General features: G+C 32.0%; 1 long non-coding RNA gene across 1 annotated transcript; it reads right to left on the bottom strand.

Annotated features, from left to right (window-relative positions):
• Positions 1-9,371: 9,371 nt before the first annotated feature.
• LOC127260317 (uncharacterized) lies at positions 9,372-10,161 on the bottom strand. Its single transcript, XR_007840705.1, has 3 exons — positions 10,045-10,161; positions 9,771-9,894; positions 9,372-9,676 (listed from the first exon to the last, which is right to left on the bottom strand). It is a non-coding gene; the product is annotated as an uncharacterized LOC127260317 (long non-coding RNA).
• Between the last annotated feature and the right edge of the window lie 2,473 nt (positions 10,162-12,634).

Here is a 12,634-nt window from a genome sequence, read left to right as displayed (position 1 = left end):
ATAGAAGGTGGTCTATTAGGTCACAGAGATTTCTAGTGACAGTAGGGTTTCTTTCTTATAATATTCCGATTCTGGGTGTCATTGAGGTCTTATTGTAAATCCCTTAAGGTCAAAATGTTATAAATTCTTTACATTTCAGGTTATATAATTACATCATCTCTTTCTAACCGTTTCCGTAATATACATATATTTCCGTTAACACACTTACATCATTCGCTCATTACATCCAGGGGAATCTATCCATTTAGTAACGCACAAGTCAGACACAACACGTCTCCTTCAACCTCTGTCGCTCACCTATATACATATATATATATATCATAATGTGCCACCCGCTCATGTCCCGTTCACTCAGTAACCGCCATTCATCTATGTCCCGTTCACTCAGTCCCCGCTTCCGCTCATGTCTCGATCATCTTGCTACTGCTGGCACTTCACTTTACGCCTTTGCTTCGCTTGCTTCCGCTCACCTCTTTTACCGCTTATTTACCTCTTTCAAATAGACTAGAAGTTTTGATCCGCCGCAAGCGGATCCTTTCCTGCAATTCTCATCGCTTTTTCAAGATCTTCACCATTTGAAATTCATGATTTAAAATCCTTGTGTTCGACCTGGAAACTCACCAGTAAAAAGAGTATAAATAATTGTGATAACTACTTAGAGTCTACAACCACAAAATCTATTATATCTGATCGTTTTTCTATATACATCACTCACTGATTTTCACATATAAATTCCCTGTGGATTTATACAAATAAAAACTAACAAATTCAAGTTATCATCCACACAAAAGCACTTGCGAAAATCTATCCATAACTTACCAATCAAGCGAATTATCTTAGCCAGTGAATACAAAATTTAGGATGTCTCATTTGCGCGCATGAATCATTTTACCCATGAGAATATATATATATATGTATATACATATATATATATATATTTTGAGGTTAGAAACAATTGAAATCCATATTTGCAAATGTGAATCAATTGGAAAATCAATATGTCCCCTTTGCGTAATTGGTGTGCTTTGGACAAACAAAATACTTACAATCTGTAGGTCGACCACGAAAAATCAAAACCCTATTGAACTTACAATGTACGCTCATTTCCAATGTTGAATTAAGTACAAACAATGACTATGATCCCACAAAATTACGACTTGTTACCTAATAGCTAAGAAGATCCCTCAAGAGCAGAATCATCTTCCGGGCATCAATCCAAATAGCTTCGTGGGGTTGCTCGAGGCAATACTTGGGGTCCGAGAAAAAGGCGCCTTCTCTCATCCGTCCTGGCATGTTATCCATTTTTTTTCTTAATTGGATTAGTCAACCTATAGGTTTTACGAAAGTTGTTAGCCCTCCTAAGTCTGTCACCGTCAACACAGGTCCGAACAAGAAAGATGTCTCCTCTCCAAATCCAGCGTCGATCAGTCCACTCAGATGAATGAAGAAATTTGATAGCTGGCTCGGGTGAAGCACATTTCTCGGGTCTACACCGCTGAGCGTAGCCGATGAAATGGCAGTTTCGGGACCTGCATAAAGCGTAAATCGACCATAAAAATCAAAACCGGCAGTTTGAACCGAATCAAAGTGAACTTTGAGCAAAGTGAGAAACCAGTAGTTTTTCTGGTTGGACATAAGTCTCGACTGGAGCCGAGTCCAGGCAGTCGTTCGCTCAAATCCCTGTTTATCGTGCGCCGGCTCGACAAAGTTCGCTTTCAGGACACCTGAAAGATGACCAATGTTAACATGACCGATGATAAAATGTGTTCGACCCAACGATAGAGATGGACAATGTACCGACGACTCCTCTGCCGTCGCTTCTAGCCGGGCTCCAAACCCTCCAGAAAGGCTGTAAGAAAATCGAAAACACCGGGCGGGCGTAAGTAGAGTTCAAAGTCGTAAATGGATCGAAACAGGGAGAGATATGGCGCAGCGAACCTTGATAAGGCGGTTCTTGTGGTATACATTGAATCCTTGTACGTCGATATGGTGTCTTGCGTCTTTGATGAATCCAATCATCCCCGTCACGGACATCTGATGCAAGGAAATCGAACAAGAAAAGATGTGAAATCGGGAGACATCTGATGGTAAATCTTATCGTTGATTATATCGTGATGCTGAACATCGATGCCCCGTTAGACGATGCAAAATCAGGGTGAAATCTCATATACTTCTGCATTCTCTATCTGGCTCTCGTCTCGGCTGGCTCCTCGAATTTGTATGTCCTGTTCGACAAGCAAATGCACAGATGCAATATTCAAAGATAAACGATGAAGATTTAATCAACGAGCAGAAGTTAGAAACGAACATGTTTCAACTGTGTGGAAATCCAATTCAGGCGATCCCTCGTCGTCTTCCCAAATGTTGTAGATTATGATCCGCGTCCCTTGTTCATCCAAGAAATCCAACTGCAGAGGAGAAACCGATAAATTTTTGTTCATCTAGGAATAGTATCTGTTCTTAGTCATCGATTCGAAAGCTACCCGACGAAGGAGATCTTCGTAGTTGTCGAACGGCGACCACTGCTGGATGATTTTGAGATTTCGTTGCCAGGAGTGAGTGGAAGATCTTTCGGGTTCGATCCAAGTCCTTTCCCTTTGCTCATAAATGATGATAGAGTTTGATAAGTACAAGATCCAATGAGTACTGCACAACCAATTCTTAATCAATTTAACAAAACCTACCTCAGAATTGTATTTGATTCATCATCGGCAAAACCAACACCTATCTCGCCCAACAATCGATTCCTGATCCTCAGCCAGATCTTCTCAGTATTCTTATGTTCCAAATTGTGATGCCAAGATCTCATTTTGTCTCTCATATCTTCAAGTGAAGCAACAAAACAAATAAACGAAAATCTAACAAGCAAATCAACTGGAAATTTAAAAAGAAAACACAAAATCAACTAACCCAAACCAGGAAAAACCCTTATTACATGGTAAACTCTAATCTGAACACGAACAATAGTGCCAAAGGTGAAAATATATACAATAACCCTGATTCTAAGGTTGAAAGATTTATATAGTATTCACTGGATTCAATATATTTTTATTAATTTAATTATATTTTTATTTTATTTTAGAGTGTTTTATAATATTTTAAATAGTGTTTTTTGGTGCGCCGCTGCACCTACTTTTTATCCTTCCTCACCTATTTTTATAGTAGAGATGGTTGTAAAAGGGTGGTATTTATTTATATTATTTATTTATGTTTTAAATTTATTCTACACTTTCCTGCAATTATCTATATTATCTTAAGTAGTTAATCTTTTACAATTGAATATATGTGCTATATATTTATAAGTATATTTCTCTATGTATTTTTTAAAATTAATTTATTAATTTTATTTTGCATATTTTTTAATTTTATAAATATTTTTTATATTCATTTTATATATATTACTTTATTTTTATAATTAATACATGTTTTGTCCTTTTTTATATTAAATCAAATAATTACGATTCAACTTGCATATCCACAATAAAAAAAAAATTATATTATTTACTCTTATAAAATATCAACCAAATATTATTTAACTCAAGACTCTCGATTTTGATAATTTTATCAAAATCACATGAATAGTACTATAGTGGATCAAATTACATATGCAAACATACCTAACATATTTTGTCACAGCTTTCCTTCCTATATCCACATAAAATTAGCACTAAAAAAATTGAGCCATAACTACGTAAAATCTAAGGATTTGTTCTTCCAACAATTTTTTTCAAACATGATTCTCAATATATAGAATATTTATATTTTATAATTTCACAAAATATCAACATTCAACATAAAATAATATTTTTATATTACTTATACAATTCTCTATTAAGTATAATAAACCAATTAAATAAGAAAGTAGTATTATGCAGCCAACAAGAATGACTCAAAACTATGTGTAGTAGCAGAGAGTATAAAATAATACCATATATACGAGAAGAGAAAAGAAAGATTTTAAATCAAATATTTTTTTAAAAATAATAAGTTATTTTACTGTTTCTCTTTGAAATTAAATAAGTTTTTTTTAAAAAAAAAATGTCAGAAATATTTGAACTTACTCTCAATCATTACAATTCACTGATTTTTATAATGTCACGCTGATAATTCTAGAACATTCAATACATATGATTTTTATTTATTTATTTATAATTTTAATTTATCTTGATGATCATTTTCATTTTATATAGATTGAGGGGGTTTGCAATACAGTTATTCAAATAGTTTTTAGCAATTTGAAAAAACTCTTAGTTGTTTAACGAGAAAAAAAAAAAAAAATCAATTTAACTATTTGTTAAATTAATTTTTTGAAACATTGACCTAAAAGTTAATTTTTAAAAGTTATCCTACTATATTTTCTAAATATTATTACTCTAATTTTATTTATTTATAATTTTCTAAAAAATTAATTATTTTTTTACACAAATATCAATATATATTTATTTTATTCGTAAAATATATTAATTTATTAAATCAAGTAATAATATAGATATTATTAATTTTCCTATGTATTTTTTTATTATATAAATTTTATATTAAAAATAAATAAATAGATCAAATTTACTGGAAATTATAATAATAATTAATTAATAATTAACATAATTAAAATATATACTGCAAACTTTTTTCTATATTTGGCTCAAACATAAATTGCAGTAGTAGAAATAAGAATGTCCGCACTTTTAGAGTATACATAATCAACACAGTAATTAACTGCACCCGAATCCAAAGCTTCATAAAAACCCTAATCACATAATAATTTCTAATACTGAACAATAGCAATAGCCGTGCAACATGAGAGAATACAATAACTCTAATCAGAAAATAGAGTTTTTTGGTGTCTCCTAAAAACAAAACAAATATAAAAATAAAAATAAAAAATATGAAATGCTTATACCTACTATACAAGGTTTTTAGCCTTTGTCAATTCAAAAAATTTTATAATTGTAGACAGTGGTTCTAGAATATTGGATATATATATATTTCTTATTTATATTTTAAATTTATTTTAGATTCTTGTTATTTTTTTGTATTATCTGAAATAGTTAATCTCTTATATTTTAATATATTTATTTCCAATATATTTATAAAGACATTTCTTTATATATTATTAATTACTTTATTAGTTTGTTTTATATATTTGTATTTCTATAAATATTTTTATATTCATTATATATATTATTTTAATTTTTTATAATTAATATATTTTATTTGTGCTTGTTTTTTATTTCAAATGAAAAGCTTAAGATGTAGTCCGAACTTTGAAAAAAGAAATATATTATTTATTTTAAAAAAATATTATACGAATTACTATTTAAATTAAAACACAAATAATAAATTGTATTGGGATAAGTATTGTAAACCGATAAAATCACACACTCAAACATAACTAAGAAATTTTGCTACAGCCTTCTTGTATCCATACGAAATTAGCACTTGCAAAGTTAATCTCATATACATAAAATCTAGATATACACTATAAACATAATAGACTAATTAAATATCAAAGTAGTACAAGATATGACCCATGCGCAAGGCCAACATATGTTCACTCTAATTAATGAAGAAATATGCTTGCCTCCCTTAGTAGTTTATACACAATCCCTAGTTAAATCCTCTTACTCTTCTTCCTGACAGTACTCAAATCTGCTACATTGATTAGAACATGAAACCGTAATCACGAAACAAGGGCAATTGTGCAGCAACAAGAGACTATATGAGAGCATGTGAAGAAGAAAGATGGTAGGAGATTTATTTTGTGTGTTGATCTTATGATTTTATTATCTAGGAAAACTACACTCTCAATCTCAGTGTTTGTAGCAGATACTCTTGCCATGCTGGAAGTAACATACCTTTTGCTGGGTCCTTTCTTCGTTGGGAACTAAGATTTGATGCATATGATTTCTTTTGGGTATCCTCATGAGATGTTATGGTGGCTGATTCTTTTTCTACTGTTGCGCTATGGTTTTCACTTAAATGAGGTTCTGCGTCTGCCACTATATCCCTATGGTGACTTTCTGGCCTATCATTTGTCACTTGGTTATTTTCTTTCTTCTTAGTATTCACAATTTCCTCTACTTGAGAAGTTGCAAATTAAACTCGGGTTGGGGAGGATCGACTACCACAACAGGCTATGGAGGCAAAATAAAGATTATGTATAAGTCTCATCAGCCGCATAAGATGTTCAAAAAAAAAACAAATCCAACCTTCAACTTGTGCCATTGTGCTTGATCAACACACACGAAAGTAAATAAAATATTTAGGATGTCTCATTTGCAACATCTATCATTTTTCTCATGGGAATATCTTTGAAGTTAGAAACAAATATGCATGTGTCAATCAATCCAAAGATCAATATATATGCCCACCACCGTCTTCCTACCATGCATCCACACTTGCTCCTACCTCAAGTCTCAGGTCTGACTTTTCCCTACAGTTGGCAAAGGTCTCCTCGTTGACGGTGGAGTTTGATAAGCACGGGATCCATTGACTACTGCACGATTGATACATACATCATAGTTTTTCTTCACAGTAACAATATATCCTTTTTAAATCCTTAATCAATTTTACAAAACATACCTCAGAGTTTTCTTTGATTCTTCGTCAGCGAAACCAGCACCTATCTCGCAACCATTTCGTCCATCTTCTAGTAATTGATTTTCAATCCTCATCCAGATCTTCGCACTATCGTTTTGTTCCGGATTGTGGTGCCACGATATCATATTTCCTTTCTCATCTCATCTCTCCAATTGAAGCAAACAAACAAAAATTCCTGCAAGCAAATCAAAATGAGAAAACTCAAAATCACCTGATGTTGTAAAAAAAACTCTTGTGTGGAGATTGCTCACAAAACTACTACAAAAGAGTTGTGGTTGAGGTTTGAGATGCAGTTTATAATTACAAGTTGCTTACAAATAAGTAATACACGTATATAAACTAATGCCACACAATTGATTAAGATAGAGTAAATAATGCAGCCACATAAATAACCTAGATTATAGCAAAGAACTGGACACATAAACAAAAATCAGACAAAAATCATTTTGCATTTCGCATATCATCTCTCATATCTCCAACTGAAACAACCAAAATAAATAAACAAAAATCAAACTAGCAATAAGCTGGAAATGAAAAAGCTCAAAATCAAACTCAATACTGCACTCAAATCCGAACCTCAAAAAACCCTAATCACAAAATAAACTCTAATAAAAGAACAAGACGATATCCCCATCGTAGGAGAAAGTATGCAATAATCCTAATCTAGTGGAGTTTTTTTTTTGGGCGAGAGCCCACTCACACTTTTTTCCCTGTCAATTCAGTTCACTGATTTTCTTATAGCATTAAAGGGATGATTCTAAGTCGTAGATATGTATCACTTTTATTTTTTAATTATTAAATTTACTCTAGACTTTTCTATAATTTTTTATATTATTTATAATAGTTAAACTTTTTCAATTTAATATATTTACTATATATTTATAAATACATTTAATTACTTTATTAAGTTTGTTTTGTATATTTTTATTTTTATAAATATTTTTTATATATATTTTAAATATATATATTACTTCATTTTTTTTAATTAATATATTTTGTTTGTTTTTTTTTTATTTTAAATAAAAAATTTACAATTCAGCCCCACAAGTTCACAATTAGAAAATATATTATTTACTTTTAAAAAATATTATATCAAATAGTATTTAAACCAAAACTTAAATAAAAAAAAAAAAAAAAAAATTTGATAATTTTGTCAGCCACATGATCGGTATTATGCACTGATCAAATTACACACTCAAACATAACTAAAATATTCTTCCAATATCCACATAAAATTAACATGGGAAAAGTTGATCTATAACTACATAAAATCTAAAAAAAAAAGTACAATAAACCAATTAAATAAGAAGTTGACTCAAAAGTAGCGGAGAGTAACAATAATACACAGACATGGACTTAATATTCCCCCCTAATTTTATTTTTTAGTTTATATTTACGTGAAAAAAATAAAATTATATATATATTTTTAATTTGTCCTTGAATATTCAATATTTTTTACTAATAAATAATAAAATTTATACAATTATGTTAAATTTTTTCAAGTTCCAAACGCATTAATTTTGTTTTTTTTTTTCCTTCTTATATACCCTGGTGCACCAAAGGGAATATATATATATAAAAAGAAAAAGAGAAAAAAGAAGAGAGTAATTAGAGATTTTAAATCAAAGATTTTTGGGAAATGAAAAATCTGTTTTACTGTTTCTCTTTGAAATAAATAAATATATATATAGATAAAAATATAAATAATCACTGGTTTTAATATTTGTTCGCCTCTTCAATTCATAGACTTTTATAGTGTCAGACTGATGGCTTTAGGCACCAAGGGAGCTGGACGCAATCGAGGAAACAACAGACAGGATAAAGAGAATCGGTTGCAGGGACCCAGGTTTGCAAATCACGTGATGAATTGGCTTGCAGCGATTTGGACACTTCGAACAAAGCAGCATTGGAAAATTTCACTTTGGATGCAACTATTTCTGTGACTGTTATCAAATTTTGTACCCCTTAACTGGTACATCAAATTTAGAACGCCTTACGGTTTGGAGGCAACACTAGCATATCCTTGTGCACAATGGGAGCCGCTCTCGCAGCATCTACCTATTGAATTGTAGGAACCAAGCAGGAAACTTTAAGTTTCATGCTGCTGCTCATAGCCACCCGTTTGACGGCCTCATTTTTGGGCATGTTTGTATATACATATTTAATTTGTTTACCGCTTTGATCAAACAAAACAATTAGTCTATTCCGCTAATTGAGGTTTTCACCTTTTGGTTCATAGAAAAGTTGTTGTGATCATCCCAGGTGTGCCCGGTGTATTTGTTCTTTAGTTTTTTCAATATTAATACCCTTTTATCTGTAGTCCCCATCCATCAACACAAAACCAAATTGTTGTAATATTGCCTATCTATATGTACCTTCCTACGGAAGAGACATTTAATTTGGGGTGAGGCCAGTTTGGCGTCTTCCCAACCCGTTATCCGAAATCAAACAGCCAATTATAATGTACACGCAGAAACTCAGTATATATTAGGATTTGTGAAATTATTGAGATTCAATAATTTATAAGAAACATAGGATTGAGTACTATTGGCGGACCAAACCACACAACCAAACATACATAACACATTTAACCAAAGCCTTTCTACTTATACATATCCAGACAAAAGCACTTGCGAAAATCCACCCGTAACTACATAAAATCTAAATACACAATATAAGCATAATATACAAAACAATTAACTAAGAAAATTGAAAGAGATCAGATAATTCTTAACATACGAAGAAAAGACAGACATACTTGAGGTTAAAAATAATTCAAATCCAAATATGTCCCCTTTGCGTAACGGGTATATACTTGAGGTTAAAAATAATTCAAATCCAAATATGTCCCCTTTGCGTAAGGAGTATGCTTTGGACAAACAAAATAATCAGTAAGTTGACTATGAAAAATCAAAACCCTATTGAATTAAGTGCAAACAATGAACATGATCCAACAAAATTACAACTTCCAGTGCATCAATCCAAACAACTTCGTGGCGTTGTTTCCTCAAGGCAATACTTGGGGTCCGAGAAAAATGCGTCACCCTTAGGGCTTACAAAATTGTTAGGCCTTCTAAATCTGTCACCATCAGCCAATTAAATTTCACGTTGATCTAATTTATATACGCTATGGAACAAACAACACAGATCCGAACAAGAAAGATGTCTCCTACCCAAAACCATGGATTTGTCCACTCAGATGAATGAAAGAAATATGGTCGCCCGAATCCTCTCAGTCTCCTTCTTCATCAAATTGTTGATCTCATGCCGCCTCCCTCCCTCTACTCATCGCTTCAACTGAAAAAATCAAAACAAACAATCAAACAAATCAAGATCTCTACAAACAATTCAACTAAAGATGAGAAACCTCAATAATTTTTTAAAACAGCAAAGAATTGAGAGCTGAATCGGAAAAAAAAAAAAAACAAGGCTTAAAACAACCCTAACCCCAGGATAGAGTATCACCCTGACGCTTGTTCGCCCCCATCAATTCACACATTTTTTATAGCGTAGGACCGATGGTTCTAGAACGTGTAATTTTTATTTTATTATTTTTATTTTAAATTTCTTTTGGACTGGGTAAACCCCGGCCACATCTTCTGGAGTCTTCTTTTCTTTTATTATCTAACCTTACTTTTACTATATTTATTTCTAAATATATATTTATAAATATATTTTTTTATGTATTTTAAATTATTTTTTTTAAGATTATTTTTCTATATTTCTTTAATTTTTCAATTTTTAGACTTTATGTTCTATCAATATCCATGTACGTAAAAAAAATTTGGATGGTACTAGCAAAATGGTTCTGTAATGTTGGATATATATAATTTTTTATCTAACTTAGTTAATGTTTTACAATTTACTAAATTTATTTCCTATATATTTATAAATAGATTTCTATATGTATTTTTTTTAATTACATTAGTAAGTTTGTTTTTATATTTGTTGTATTTTTATTCTAATTTGTCAACTAACAAATAAGCATCAACTAAAATGTGTTCCAAACAAAAACAATATACAAACACTTACTGATTGAATTTGGTATTTTACTCACATAACACAATATATTGGTTAGCAAGAAAACAAGATTGAAAACAAAAACACTTCCCTATTTCTTTTAACTCTGGACAGCGGCAGTGACTAGGCGACGGCTCCCTCCTCCATCGACTAATGGTAGCGGAAGCACAATGGCGAGGAATCCTCCAACAACTCCGGCAACTTCCTCCGGTGATTCCCAAGTGACTCGACAAAAACGACTTGGGAAAATATTTGACGGCTCAGACTACAACCTAATTACTCACTTAAGGACTAACTTGACCACCTCCTAACAAAATCCCAAACCTACGGACTTGATCTAGAACCCTAACACTCGACCGATTTCCCCAAGAACTCATAAAGAACATGCAAAGAAACAACTTAGCAGAAGGGATTGAACGAGAATGCATGCAATTTTGGCGAAGAAAGAAAACCCCCAAAACTCACCTAGAAGAATCGCAAAGAAGAAGAAGAACTAGAGAAAAAAACTTAATCGAACGATTTCTGTTTGCGGACTAACTTACCGGAAAGAGAAAAGAAGGGGATATATAAGGTGCTGTTTGGGTCAAAGGCTTTAGAACCGGACCAGATTAAAGGGTTTGGATTGCGGGTTGGGTTTAATAATAAGCTAAATCTCAACAATATTTTTATTTGTATAGATATTTTTTATGTTTATTTTATATATTATACAAATAAAAATAATATAAAAAATTTAAATACACACTACAAGTATAATATACACTACCCAAAAAAGTTGCATTTGGGTGGCACAACGTGGCGCGGGCACCATTGGTAACAGACATATAATACCGTATTATTTCTATATAAAATAATATTATTACTCTATGTATATGCGATTTTATGTGTTTATTGTTATTTTATTTTTAATGAAATATTTACTTTTTAGAAAAAAAGAGACGTCAGCACCATCACTATAAATTATTTTTTAATAATAAATAAGAAATGCTATTGTTGGTGCCACTATTGTAAATTTATTTTTTTAAAATGCATTAAAAAAAAAGAGGGGGGTTTCGGTGTTCGTGCCGCTAATTAAAAGTAAATAAGAGCCACTGTTCTAATATTATTTTTCAAAAATAAAAAGAAGAGGTGATGGTGTTTGCCAGGGTGAATCTTGTTGTCTTCTCTTGCCCTAAAACTGTCTCGCTTAATCCATTTCTTCTCCACTCATCGGGGAATGGCAGCTCGCCAAAATCAGTTGTGGGCTCTGCTTTAGCAGCTTAGGCGAAGGTAGCGGAAGGGGAAGCCGAGCAGGAGGAAGGTGGCGGCGTCGCGGTTGCGGTTCCTCTTAAGCCTAAGAAAGGGAAGGCGGCGTTGCCTTTGAAGAGGAACATAGTATGTGTGGTAGGAGAATTCATCTTTTATTGTTTCCTTTTTTTTTTTTTTTTTTCCGAAGCCTACTTTGTGTTTTTGAATGCATTTTTTGTTTGAAATATATTTTTTTCTGTAGACACAAACTGTGAGATGATAATTTGTGTTTTCTGTTGATTTGGTTGTGTCTGAAGTTTGATTTATGTCCTCGACTGCATTTTTGTTTGAAATTTCGTTATTTTGTAGACACTAAAAATTGTGTGATGATAATGTGTGCTTTTTGCATCTGAATGCCATTTCGGAGGAATTTGTTCGATTCAAGCCTTACCTAATGCAAAAGATTTGTGATGGAGCTCAAGCTTGCTTTCATAACCGATGAATGTCCGAACAATGATATCAACATCTCGTTCTACAAATTCAAGTGCTTAGAATGTGGAAATGTAATAAAAGACATTGAACAACAGTACAAATATACTGAGGTTTGTATGAATTTTCATGTCTCCTTTAAGGCAAACTAAACTCCACTCCACGCCTCTGGATACTTCGAATTTGTCCTTCAATTGTAATGATAATGTTCAAGTGTATGAGAATTGCTGCTAGTTCATATATCAGTTCTAGAAAGGTGATCTTGATCCTGTTGAATTAATTCATATTGTGGTGTTCTATTTTG

This window comes from Andrographis paniculata, unplaced genomic scaffold, assembly GCF_009805555.1.
Source record: "Andrographis paniculata isolate CXL003 unplaced genomic scaffold, ASM980555v1 Contig61END, whole genome shotgun sequence".
Lineage (NCBI taxonomy): Eukaryota > Viridiplantae > Streptophyta > Magnoliopsida > Lamiales > Acanthaceae > Andrographis > Andrographis paniculata.
Note: the sequence above shows the minus strand (reverse complement) of the source record. Positions and strands in the feature narration are given on the sequence as shown.